Here is a 14430-nt window from a genome sequence, read left to right as displayed (position 1 = left end):
ATGATTTCCTTAATCCCAGCACCAATCTGTTAAGATTGCTCCACAACCACACCATATAAAATCGTACAGCAAGACTGCTACTAGCTGAAAATACTGTAGACAGGGCTCTGCTCCCAGGTAGTGAAAATACTCAAGACTTACACCAGTGAGCCAAATCTGACCACAACATTCACAGGGAAAAGCACATAATTTGAAACCCTATCAAACAATAAACAAAGCAGAAACATTGGTACTGTGTATATGCAGTGCTAAATACTCAGGTGTTAAGATTTCTTACTCATTATGCAGTCATAAAACAATGGGAAGTAAGTCACTGAAGTAATTTCAAGCTGAGGGAGGGTACATGTCCTAAAACCTGTGCCCCTGAAAATATTTGAATGGCAAGCAAAAGCCACATTTAATAGTTAGTCTATATGCAGGAAGGAGAGAAAGATAAACCAAGTTTTTACTGGGCCAACACTTTTTAAAATGTGTTTCTGAATCTAGTGCAAATCTAGTTCATATAAACATTGGACTTGTGAGATATGAATTTTAACCAATTGGAAATTGTGGCCTGATGGTATGAGGTTCAATTTAGCCAACAGAACATAGCTTTAACCCTGTATAAACTGTGTGCTGTGTGTAATAAAATGTCTTCACTGTAAACCTCATAGGCTTGTTGGGTGAAATCCTTTCTCTCTACAGAAGTTTGTTTACTTTAGAACAAAACTTTGCTATTTTTTTGAAAACATCCTGTTCCCATTCAAATACATTTTTTCTGTACTTTCTCTTCCCATCCTAAATACTGTATATGCAACTATGAGATTTAAAATACAATAGCAGATCTTTAGTCGGTGTCTCTCTGTTTCTTTTTCTGAACTTTGTCACATTTACTTAGTTTTAAGAGTAATGCTTTTCTATTCCAGCCTTTAAGCTATGGGCAAGATCTAAAGCTGTCATCAGTGGCCTTGATCTTCTTCCAGCAGTGAGACCTCAGCTCTGTCCATTTAAGAGGTGCCAACAATGAAGATTTGAATGCTGTCCATGTGTTCCCTGGGGAGAGGTTCTGTTTCCATGAGCTACTGAGGACAAGATGGCTATTTCAAATAGAGTGGTCACAGATACCTGACTGAGAATTTTGGCCATAGTAATAAAACTGTACCCACAGGACAGCGATAAATGGGGCTTGGTTCTTCCTACAAATCTCTGTTGTCCAAGCACGGATATTTTTATTAGGCAATTTAGCAACAAAGTATTAGATTCTAAAACCCCTGAGTGTTTGCCTCAAAAACTTTATCAGAAGATGCCAAACATATAAACCCTTTGTATGAATTATATAAAGTTAATTTTTGTCTGGCTTTTTGGAAATATAAGAGCCAAAACATGGTTTTAAAGTGTTTATTTTCTAATGGGACCACTGAGGAGGTGGCAGAGTGTTCTGCCTGCTTCTGTCCAGGACTGCTGCTGCCAGCTACTTTGAGGTGCTGGTGGTGGGAGAGGAACAAAGCCATCTGTGGCTCCAGCTGATCCAGAAAAGTGCTTTAGAGTTTCTCACTTCCTTTCTGTCATTTAAGTGTGATGTTCTCCCCTCTGCTTCAGCCACATGCATTGTGTCTCTGAAATAGTGATATAAAAACCTTAAACTTTAGTGCTATTATCCGTAGATCTTAGAGAAGCCTCAAGAAATGTCCTTAATTATTTAAAATAATAGCTTGCAATCTGTGGCTAAAGTGAACAGTGGCAGCATAATAGATTCTTTAAATGAATTGAAGTAGAACATTGGCTTGGTGGATCTATGAAGGTCATGAAAGTCATCTGAGGGAACAGCTCCGGGTTGTCCAGACATTTTGTATGAAACAGTCATAGAGGAAACATTTTGCACCTTTCTGAGGTTTAAAGAGAATTTAGTGCTTGTGTAGCTGATGACCCTGATGACAGCAGTCACAAATTTCAACCCAGTTCACTGTCCTTAAATGTGTCTGCACCAGGTAATGTGACTCAGTTTGTGCCAAACCGTTCTATTCACCCTATACATGTTTGGAGGGTGTTATCAGGTCCACTGCCATGGAGCAAATGCACGCAACACTGGAAAAGTGTGTTCATCAAGTCCTCCTCCTGTAGAAAATCTGCTCTGTCCATGTGCTGTGGTGAGAGCCAGAGCTCTGTGAGTGAGGGCAGTAGGGAGGCTCACAGTGATACCACCCTCTGGATCTTAATGGAGAGGCTGATACAGACTCATCCTTCTTGTGCCAAATTGGTGGTACAGGCGTCATCCCATCTGTTATGTTTGTACATTCCCCTGGCTCAGCATCCCCCAAGGTCCAGAGGAGCCATTGCCCTGGGACACCAGTGTAATGGCACAAAGGCTGTCTAGGGCCTGGTGTATCTTTGTCATGTCTTCTGGAAATATAAATGTCTAAACCCTTACTGTCAAAGAGAAGTGGAATTTGTCATCACAGCCCCAGGGGCTACCAGAAAGGGATTGCTACCAGAAATAATGCAGAAAATGTGATTGGCAAAAAAGGTAGAAGGTTCTTAATTTGAAAGTGTTATGATTTCTTGCCAGTGTTAAAAGAGTCTTTCATGAGACTGACATAATGGAGGTTGAATTAATACTCCTTCTGTTAATCTCTCAATCTTTTGTAACTTCAGATTTCCCCATATTCACCATTGCCTGTAAAACTGTTGGCATTACAGCATTACAACAGAAATTATCAGTGTGATACTACTATTTCATTAAAAGTCTGGCAAACTAACACCTGTTTTAAACTGTTTAGGATAAAATAATAATGATGATAAAAATGATGATGATAATGCTGATGACAGTAACCACCTGTGATTATGTACTGCTGTAAATGGAGGGGAAGTGAAAGCATTTTGCTCAGGTTCACAGTACAATATATGAACAATTATTTTGAGACTTTGCATTTCTCAGCAGAGAACACATTTAAAAATTTGAAGTCAGTGGCCTGAGAGAACTTTTGTGCACAGCTTGTGAACATTAAGCCTCTTTTACAGCATGCTGCTGGATAGGACAGCATGGCTGCGTCCCGCCCCAGTCTCTTGGGAATTGATGGCAGTTGTCTCCTAATGAGAAAGGCACTGAAACTCAGCACCAATGTCATGGTGGAGTCCCCACTGAGAATATGACACCAATGGAGAAAAAAAGTTCCTCTTTTGGTAAGGTCCATGAATATAAAGAAACTTATAATTGGATTTCCTTAAAGACTTGTAGAACTAAAACTCTTACAACTCTTCACACTGAAAGGTAGTTCTTTTAAATTCTGTTAGTTCTACAGCCTACATTTTTTAGAAAAGTAAGATGTAGAGCTTCTGAAGAAAGGCAGGAACAATGAGGTGAGCTGTATTTGCATTCACAAGTTATTCTGTGGTGGCACGTTGTCATCTTTTGTTGAAATATCACAACTTTGAAAAAGACTCCTTTGAAGCTAAAGAATTATATTTCATCTTGTTTTCTAAAAAGTTACACTGAATACACACTTTGAAATGACAATGTGAGATCTGACTGCCCTATAGCATAGGTCTGTCACCTAAGGTGCCTGTGTTCAAATCAAGGTCATTGTGTTTTCTGTTATCTTTGGATAGTACACATCAGTTCATATCCACACCACTGGCATTTCAACATTTGGTATGAAAGTCTACAAGATATTCCATTTGGAACATGAACAAGAGTGAACTAATAAGAGAATTAGATTTAAATACTAATCTCTTCCTTGAATGGTTTCTCAAGATCAAAGTTGAAATTGATGCAGGACTGGGTGCCATACAGAATTAATGCTCTACAAGACTAAAAAGAAGGTGTTTTAAAAGTCTGAGGCATGTCGTGCTGCAAGACTTGTGGTCTCACTAATCAGTAGCACAACCCAGTTCCAAACTTTAAGACAAAGCAAGTATGGGAGAATTATGAACCAAGAGCCACCTCCAGCCTAGAAACTGTTTCTTTGGACAAATTGAGAACAAATGACAACACTGTGCAACCAGGCTTAAAATGAGCATTAAGAGTGTATCTGCATTAGGAAAGAACTTCAGCCACAAATGGGTATTCAGAAACATGCATGGGGTCGACATCAGGTTCTCTGAACCACCTGTCCCTCTCTACTGTCTCCAGGTTTTCACCCTGATCTGCACAGGTGACTAATATAGGCACAACCAAAATGTAGTTGTAACTTTCAGTGAAGAAGCCTAGTGAGCTGCTTTTCATATCCTAGAATTTAATGTACTCATTTGTAGGACTCAGCCTCCTGGGCTTACATCCGCCATGTTCCTTCCCCCTCTCTGTGTGTTTTTTCCATGAGGTTTTTTCCCCTGACTCCCACCTGCCTCTTGCTTGCAGCCCCATGGTTCGTCCCTTCCCAAGATGTCCCCGTGTGATTCCTCCCAGTACCTAAGCCTAATCCTGCCCTCAGATGTACTGTCCAATCCCCTCCAAACCCCGCCCCTATCCACACCCTTAAACCAGACCGCAGCTGGAAATAAAGTGCTTTTGATACGTTCTCCGAAATCGAGTGATCTCGGGAGCATCCCCATCTCGAACCTGAGACTCATTGACTGTCTTGCTGCAGTCTTATCTTATTAACACTGTGCTTTTATTCAGGTAGTTACCATTCCACAAACACCTTGAGTCCACCCCAAAGCCTGCTGCTCACTTCTCCTCCATGACCCAGGTGTAAATTTCAACTCATGTGCTGCCAATTCACCATTAGCTAAAAGGAGAACATGAAATTTTTGGTAAAATTGTGAGGCCTCTTTTAATTATCTGTGGGGAAAATCATGCTTTTTAGCATTTGAAAGTGAGGTGTATAAGGAATTCAGTTTTTTTTTTTATTACTTTTGGGCCCAATCTTGAACCCCTTACACAAGTGAGACCGTAGTCTGGAATACTTCAGAGAAGAAATAGTGACTAAACTAGCATTTGTTGCAATGACTTTGACAGCTCTCTGGTAATGAAGCCTAGTGAGTGTACAGGTTTCCAAGAACATGCCCAAGATTTGGCAGAAACATGTTGTTTCAAGACCGACTTGCTCTTAAAGAGGCATCAATTTTGCTCTAAGTGCTATTCCATTAAGAAGGGCTGCAACTGATGCTAGGACTTTATGTTAATATGGAGTCTGGAAGCCTGAAAACATAGACTACTAAGCAATTAGGAAACTGCACATCAATTAGGATATCTGAATTTGGTGCCTTGCCAGTCTCACAGATTTCATATGTGACCCTGAAGAATCACAGGACCAAATCCATAAATAGGTACATTAACCCCAGCTGAAGATGGTCTTACTTTGTCATGGCTCATCTAAGCAACAGCTTCTGGTCTGTGCAAGAAATCTCTGTCTCATAGAAAGAAAGATCTATCCCACCTGGTTTTCTGGGCAAAGAAAAGTAGCACAATTTTTGCAATTGCTGGTTGGTTTTTTTCTGTACTGAGGGAACCTGGCCCACTGAGACAAGGATACCTTTCTCAGCCCCCTGGTACCTTGACAAAGGTCCCTACTGCTCTGTTACTAGATTTCTCTAGTCTTCCTTTGCACACGGGTAGAGTATCCGCATTGCAGACTTTTGTGGTCAGAGGGACCACTGGAGTACCAAGCCTTTCATTACATTAATCCCAAGGGAACTTGGCCCTTCTCTCCCAGCTTGGAACCCTTCATCTTTTTGTGTGTCTGTTCTTTATTTGTACAGTGGAGATAATGGTGCTCTCCCATCCCATAGGGACTTTGCAAAAAGAAATCTAGGAATATAGTCCTTGGGATTAGCAGAAGGACTGTGAAGATTGCGATCATATAAATACCCAGATAGATCTCCTAGGGAAACAGCTGGTAAAGGTATTGGGAGGGGCTTAATTGCCCTCTGCTAAATAAAAATAAGAAAAGGACATAGTTCTAACAAAGTAGGAGTAAAACTGAACTGTAATGGATTTGACTCTGCTTAAATGAGAAAATCTGCAGATTTTGTAATTAGGTAGTAGAATTTGATATATTCAGTTGCTTTTACTAACGAATGGTTTACAAAATAGGAGTAATCTCTGAGACCTCTCATAATGTGTTTAAATAAACCCAGTGCCAATTTATATGAATGGAAAAGGTTGCACCTGAACAGTCACAAGCCTGGAATAGTGAGATTGTTAGCACTGTCATTTATGGAGAAATCAGTGCTGAAACATATGCAGCAGAATTTGCTTGAGATATAAGGAGGAATTACATAGCCCACTAGTGTTCCTGTCTGTAAAGGTCAGCTGTGGAAATAGGTGGTCAGGAGAAACTGGCTGGAAATACTGTTGCAGGGAATATTAGAATTGAATAAAATTTTTAAATCAGCAGAACAGAACATACAAATATTATGACTTGTGATCATAGCCTGCATTGCTCCCTCTCCACTCTCCTAAGCTCTTCTATATGCTATCACTGAATCACTAAGTGACCAGATATGCTTGCTATGCTAAGACACCCTGAAATCTTCTGGCAACTTTTCTCTCTCTAAGGGACTGGGAGTGGGGCAGCTGGAGCCCCTGGGACCTCAGCTCAGTCACTGCATGCACCTTCTCTTGGTAGCAATATCTCAGGTGAGCAGAGCAGCCCTGGCAATTGCTGCCTGTGATTCGTGCCTGGTCCCAGCACATGCTGCATCTGTGGCAGCTAATACTACAGAGCACAGAATGCACCAGCTGCTGCGACTCTGTGTGTAGTGTTTATTTGGACTTCAAAAAATGTTGTTTGTTTTTTTTTTATTATGCTCTTATACACTTTCATGCTATTTGCTTGCCTTTATTAGAACTAAATTTTTGTTTTGCATAATCAATCTTTGCTCTAATACTGGCATTGTGCTGGTGTTGAACGAATCTTAATTCCATCATTGCTTATTTTCTTGACCTATGGAGAACTACAGTGTGTGGATAGTGCTCATTAAACCCTGTCTGCAAGCAGTTTACCTTGCTGCTTGTGTCAGTCCTAAGCTTAGTGAGAGCGTAGAACAGCCAAAAGAGCACAAAGGAGTGGAGAGGGATGTTTTCAGGCACTGTGAAAAGCAAGAGAGTAGCACATCCCATCATGAGGGCTGAACCCAGACTGTACATATAGTTGATTAATTACATATCTGCATGATGCCAGACACTGTACAGATGTACTGTATCTTTCTATAAGCCCTCATGGTCAATGGCTCTTATATCATCCATTCTCATGGTGTCATCCACTGCACAAGCTGGCACATATAGTTACATAAATATCAGCTGACATTTCACATAAATAGGACGATCAAAGGCAATACAAGGTTTTTTGACTATGAAATTAGGCAAGTCATGTTTCCAGAAGACACCCTGTTCTGCCAGCAACTGTTCCCTGAGAGATTCTGCCATGTATAAAGTGTGATTCTCTAGGAAGATGATGTGGAATCAGAAGACTCAAAAGCAGGCTGTGCAATTAAGATCAACCCATTTACCCACACTTTGACATCCTGTTTATGTCTATGTGAGTGATGATTTTTTCTGCAGGACAAGGTGTTCAAGAAGATCACTCCTTGAGGGAAACAGGGTCCAGGAGCTGGACTTGGCCAGGAATGTGTACAGGCTCATGTTTTGTGTGAAAGCTGGGGAGGCTGAGAAATCTTCTGTTCCTGGAGGAGTGCTGGATGCAGCTCTGATGAGGGGAGAACAGACATTCTGGACAGTCAGCAATCCCTGTGCTTGAAACTGGGGTGGTTCCTTAATGGGTGATTGCCCTGGCAGGGCTCTGCTATGAGCATTCCATCTCTGTGCAGCTCTGTAAGGCTGAGTGTGCCTCATGCCTGAGTGACTAGCAGAAAAGAGTTGCAGCATGTCGCTCTCTTCAAAGCCTTCTAGGGAACCCTTCACTTGAGTTCTATTTCCTCCAGCCCTCTGACAAAGTGGCAGAAACTGAAATCTGATTTACAGCATCCATTCGCCTGCTTTAATAGACCAGGGTGTGATATGAACTCGCACGCCATGCTGCTCATTGAATCTGACAGTCCAGACTTGCACCTCCAGGACTAAGAGGGCCACATCCTGCAGCCACTCTCATTATTTCACTCCAGTTAATAAAGTCTGTCTCTGTATGGGAAGGTGTTTTTTTTTGCATGGAAAAGTTAGGAAACACCTCAAGCCATGTGATTTTCTCAGATATTATATTCATTATTTTCTCATCAATGTAACAGTCAGATTCTCTCATGATACGAAAGGAGCATGAACAGAGATTACAGCTGAACAATTCCCTTTTACAAGAACAGGCCCTATTATCACTGTCTTCTACCCCCTTCTGCGATACTCTGTGGTTTTGACAGAAACTCAGTTTCTGAAATCTTAAAGAACTGGATTGAATACCACTATTGTGATTTCTTTTCACTGTGAATTTGGCTTCCTCTTTCTTATTCTGAAAAGAGTTCTGATACCGGATCTGCATAACATGAACAGTAAAAGGAGCAGCAAAGCATCTGGGAGAGCTTTTCACAGGTTTTTTTCTTGTATTCTTCCATCCTCCTCCTCCTCCTGCTTTAGATTCTCCAAGTGTTCTTCTACTTGCCATCAAATAAACAGCCCTTGTGAAACTTTGGGCTAAATTGAAGTGTTAAATATGCTACTACAACCCTTCTTAACTTTACTCATAGTAGATTGTATAGATCTAAAGGTAAAATTTCTTTTTCAGCCTATATATATTTGATATATATATATCATATATATATATATATATCTCAAATATATATATATGATATATATATATCTATCATATATACATATGATAGATATATATATGCACCAAAATGCATTCTAAAATGGCAAGAAAAAAGGCTGAGGTTTTTGTGTTACAAAGAAATTTTGGGAGCATTAGCTGAGATATTTTCCATCATGCTTTACATATTTTTTATTTCTATATTTAAATTTATGGTTTTTTTATATTTAGCTATTGTGCTAAAAGAGGTGTTACACCACATGTAGCATGACTGGAAGCATAATACAAAAGAATAGTCAGGCAAGTGCTTCCTATAATTATTTCTATACTTTTAAATAATTGAAAATACCAAGGTACTTATAATTGTTACCTCTTCTAATTTTTTCTGTATATAGGTGTTTACAACACAGAACTGAAAGCATCTAAAAGAAGGAAAAAATTCCCACTCAGCTTCTCTCACTCCCATTTCTCTCCGTTTCCACTTACATTTCAAAATCTACACATTCCTCTACTTCAGATCCCAAAGTTGGAGGCACTAAATTTCCCTTCCAACCCAACACTTTGATTCATTTTTCTTCTGTTTTAAGAAGTAGAAGAGGAGACAAAAATATTCCATATTCTTGGTGGAGAGGTACAGAGTGGATATTATCTAAACTTCCAGTGAATCACAGCTGACAGTGTTGCTATTTCTAGGCTAGAGAATCACTCTTTGAACAAAATGCAATTGCTGTGTCTTTTCAACCTGCGCTTCAGCAGAGTGAAACAGCAGGATTCCCGTACTGTATAATAACTGTCAGAAACAATTTCTGCTCTGTAAGTGAGGTGAAGCAAAATGTCAAAATATTTGAATACATTTCATTGAGGATATCTTCTTTTAAATTAGTGAAGGCTAGAGGAAAAGAATCCTATTCTCTTGCATAATAAATATGCATAGAACAGCAGGGCCAAGTGAATTCTAATAAAGCTGGGTCCTTGCTCATTAATGTGTTAGAGAACAACAACAATAAAACACAATAATTATTAGTTAAAGAAATGCCAGCATTGGCCTTTTACCAACACTACTGAACATATATATTGCAATAAATTTAGATTGTCTGAAGGTGCTGCGTTCATTACCATATTTTACAAAATGCCTTGGGTAGAGAGGAGCAATCACAGGAAACAAGAAGGATCTCAGCCTGAGTGTATATATCGTGTTATTAGTACAACTGCATTCTTTGGAAATAAGCAGCCAACCTGCCTTATCTATGTTCCTACTCAGAGAAGAATAGTAAGGGAAGTTTACTAGCAAGACCTTGTACTTCTATATGGTTTTCCTACACAAAGCAATTCATTTTCTTATGAAGAAAATTCTTGAGAGTTTGCAAATGCCTAGATTTGAGATACTTTCAGTATAGTCATCTTGCATTTGCAAACAATTCTCTTGTGCTCCCACTTAGTGCCTACAAAGAAAGGCTGCACAGGTTAACAAGTCTCTTGTCCAGTGGTGAGCAGCCAGGTGACAGACTTGTGTCCAAGAGGGTGGGCAAAAATAGGACCTAAGTCATGTGTCCCAAGAGCTGCCAGTCCCAAAACCTTTTCAGAAAATTTAATACCAGATTCAAGAAAGCTGTAAATTACCAGAAGAGAGCTGTGACATTGAAAGGCACAGCCCGTATCTGAAGTCCTGCAACAGTGAGGGAATTACATGGAATCTTCTTAGCATCTCCAGGATCTGGATCACTCTTACATGCCATACATCAGTTGGCTCCCTGATATTTTTGAGTTTCTGCCAATTTGATGTAGTGTACCAAAGCACTAAGGTAATGGATACATCCAGCACAGTGTTTTGTGCAGCTACAGCCAGTCTGAGGCCATTCAGAGTGAAGTAGAAAAAGCCTACTATGCTAGAAGGCAAACCGTATGCTGAGGAAAGGAAAAATTATCCCCAGCCCCTGCAGGTTGTGTGTGGAAACTGAAACATCACCCTAATGTTAAGTAAGGGAAAGGTCAGTGAAATACATATTTTTACAGGTATAATTCTAGCAAGAGGAATATGAATGTCCATAAAAAAACTCCCTTCAGTTTCCTGAGTGAGTGTTCTTGCTGACTGTATTGAAATGCTCAAGTGGCTCCATCATTAAGATGGCAAGCAAAAATAATAAGCATAGTTTATAATGACATGGACATATGTCCACACATACACAGAAAAAGGCAGGAATTCTCTGTGTCAATAAAAATAAGACTGCTCCTGAAAGGGTTTAGGTTTTATTAGTTCACAGAATTCATTATGTCATACCATGAGATAACAGTTCAGTCCTATTTTTAGTTTACTACTATAACCCATTAAAGTGTTTTTTCTGTTGATGTTAAAATGTCCACACCTGATAAAGCCTTATTCTAATATTTTTAAATTTACTGGTTTTTAGAAAAGTATTGATTTGAGTATTTAATATTGATAGACTGCTATGTAATGCACTGATCTTCCCATGAGCTCCTACTCTCCTTAGCATTTTGATCCTTGGCCTATTTAGGACCCTGGAAAAATCTCTCATGACATTATCCGAACAGGTTAATTCAAATTACCATACTGTTTTGCAATGGAAACCAGAAATCTTTTCTGGTAAAAGGTATACATTTACAGAAAAAATGAAAAATATCTAGGTTTCAGGGTTTTCTGCTAAAACTAATATCAGTCAATAGCCTTGTTTAGAAATACTGACCAAATTTGTTGCATTCCTCACCTCTACTAATGAAGAAATTAAATCTAATAAATATCCATCTAGATGTCCAGTTATCAGAAGGCATTTTGACAGCAGTCCAGTGCATGACAGGTTACAGCATACTGCTTGTGCTGAACACAAGCACAGTTACACCAGTTCTACCAAAATGCGTTACTTTTAATACAGGGCTTTTTGTATCTATCCAATGCATTTCCTCAGTAGAAAAAAGGAGAAAAGAATAGAGTTTACACTTGTTGTTTACACTCTTAGGTTGCCCTGTTGATGTTATTTTGAAGGTAAGTGAAAGCAAATAAAGATTATTGTTTTCTTTCAGATAAAATCTTCCTAATTTGTGAGGATTCTGCTTGTTGATGTGATTGCTGGGCTGCATTATTTAAAATAATGTAGCTGGAGATTACAGGTTTCTTTGGTAATACTGAGATAAAATTACAAACCATTTTGCTGGTGTTCAGAGGAAGATAATGGCAGTCCTTGGTAATGTACAGTGGTCTGCCAAAATTGCTGAAAAGAAAGAGGAAATTTCATCCAATCCACATAAATTGAGTGTGGGGAATATCAACCTCTCTGGAAAATGCTTGTTACAGTTCTGGTGTGTGGCAGGTAGCTATCTAACATGAAATATGTATCTCAGTTCATCTAACCATATCAAATGCAGGATTGGTCTCAATTGCATGTTTGCAAGTATTTTGAGTAAATTCAATAATCATAATTGCCTTGTTTTCCTTGTCATTTCTTTCTGTTCACCACTTAGCCTAATCTCTCTCTTCCTCTTGTGTTTTCTCACCCTGGGGATCAAGGGTTTGTTGCTAATATAGTTTAATACCTCCCTCATTCCCAAATTTTAATTCCGTTCTTCATCCCATTAAAACTCTGGCTAATTAAAACCTCTTCTGTATACATCCTTGCTGTAGACTTCTTGGTGATTTTTCTTTTATGTGTCTGTTTACATCCCATAGCTGTGCATGCACCCCATTCACATGCTGGGTGAAAAAACTAAAAATTGTAGTTTGCAATAATTTTATTTAATAAATATCTTTTTTATTTGAAGATTTCTCAGATGTTAATGGCTCTCCTCTCACTTTCCTTTCTGGTCTATAGCAATGAGGAAATTTAAATAAAAATTTGCCTTTCAGTTAACTTTTTAACTAGTTTCAGACATATATACACTTTGTTTTGGAAGAATCAGTATGGCATGTATTCAAAATGGCTTAAATTCATTTAACAGTCTATTTTTAGTTGTATGAAAGAATGTCTTCCTTGGTAAGCATTAGGGAGCACACCATTTGCAGTTCAGATGCCAGTATTTTTTGCTGTTATCAAGGCACCAAAGAACAGGTGGAGTTACTATAAGCCTTTTGAAAGCTTAAAATATTTTCACTTTTACCTGTCTAAAAATGTTGATGGGATTCTGTTTGCCTTTTCCAGAAGATGATCTATGAAGGAGGAAATCAACCATGTAAATGTTTGAAAAGGCAAATGTTTTGACGAAGTCATAACCTTTCCTTATGCTTTTACAAGAAAAATACAGACTTGAATGTGGGAGTGCTAAACACAGTGGAACGAAGATGACTGAACAAATATACAAAGGAGAAGATACTGTAGGACTGCTGTTGCCTTTCATGTAGGTTCATAAACCCCAAGTCCCTCTCAGAAGCTAAAGCAAGGGTTGATGAATGTAATTGACCCTATCACAATTTAAATTTCCTGGCTGATGTGAAGTGGAAGGTTTGGATCGAATCTATTGAAGCAGGATAGCAGGTTTGGATCAATGTTCTTTCATATTACTGTAACAGTTGAGTACCAAAATTCCGGTAAATATTTTTCATGCAGTTGCCAGTAATTATCTGCGTAAACCACAATTGAACAAAAAATGCATTTAAATTATGCAATCAGGTGCCATATCTATGTTTCTCACTTGTCCTAATCTTTTATTCTTTCCTACCACTGTCTGTGTTTCCTTCATCACTTTTCCTTCAATCTTTATCTAAACATGTTTTGTTTTGAATGCCGGTCGTTCCTCAGGTCTGTAGTCCCTGTAGGCTCCTTCATTAAAGCAACAAATGGAGTGCAACACATGGAATTGGCACTGTAGCTACTGAATCTAGAAACTAATTGGAAAATATGTCATGTTGCTTCATAGAAGAAGACTGGAACAAATAACAATGAGTGACAAAGTGACACCTGTGTTTTGGGGAAGATAGCATTTTGCCTCCCTGGGACAGCAAAATCTTAGAGTGGTTGTGTGATAAGGTGCAGCTGATCTTTCCTTCAAAATTATATCCAGTGCCTTGTTCAGCACCCACATGTGTGGGCTGTACATGAGAACACATGCACGAGAAGGGCTGTGACTGTACTAGCCCAAGAAGGATCGTGGTGACAACCTTCAGAGGACAGGAAACATATGCCAAAAGTTGTGTCAGTTCCTCAGTAGACTTCTTAATTTTGAAACTTACTTCCTCATGGAAGACATGTCACATGCCTTTGTGCATTTGTTTTATAAGTCAGCAGGACTAACCACAACATATTTCTTTCTCATGTAAAGAAACATGGCATTTTTCTTTTTTTCACTTAAGTCTTTAAAATAATCACAACACTGTAGGGATTTGCAGTATGCCCAGAAAAACTGCTTCAGAGATAGACTAATCCTAGTGGCAGGATTTTCTGTAACCACTTGTTTCTCATATTCCAGTATATGCAGTCACTCAAAGGTTATGAGAAAGGACAGAAGGCAACAACCAATTTTCTGAAAAGTCCTATGTTCAAAATCTGTTTTGCTATGGGCATGTCATAGTTCTGGTGAGTCAATTTTGTTATATATGCTGTGTATCCAGTGAGCCAAATATTGTATTTCCAGGCACTGTGCTCTCTTACAGGAGACCTGAGACTTGTTCTGGCTCTTCAGAAGCATAAGCAAACCCTTTCCAAAGCTTCAGCTGTAAAAGGGGCCAAAGTTGAGTCGGGTGCAAGAGCAATTCCTGTCACTTGTGTAAGTTTATTTCACCAAGATGCAAAAGACAGCAGAGAAGAAAAAAAAA

The sequence above is a fragment of the Pithys albifrons genome, chromosome 2 (genome assembly GCF_047495875.1).
Source record: "Pithys albifrons albifrons isolate INPA30051 chromosome 2, PitAlb_v1, whole genome shotgun sequence".
In the NCBI taxonomy this organism is placed as follows: Eukaryota; Metazoa; Chordata; class Aves; order Passeriformes; family Thamnophilidae; genus Pithys; species Pithys albifrons.
This window is presented reverse-complemented; position numbering follows the sequence as displayed.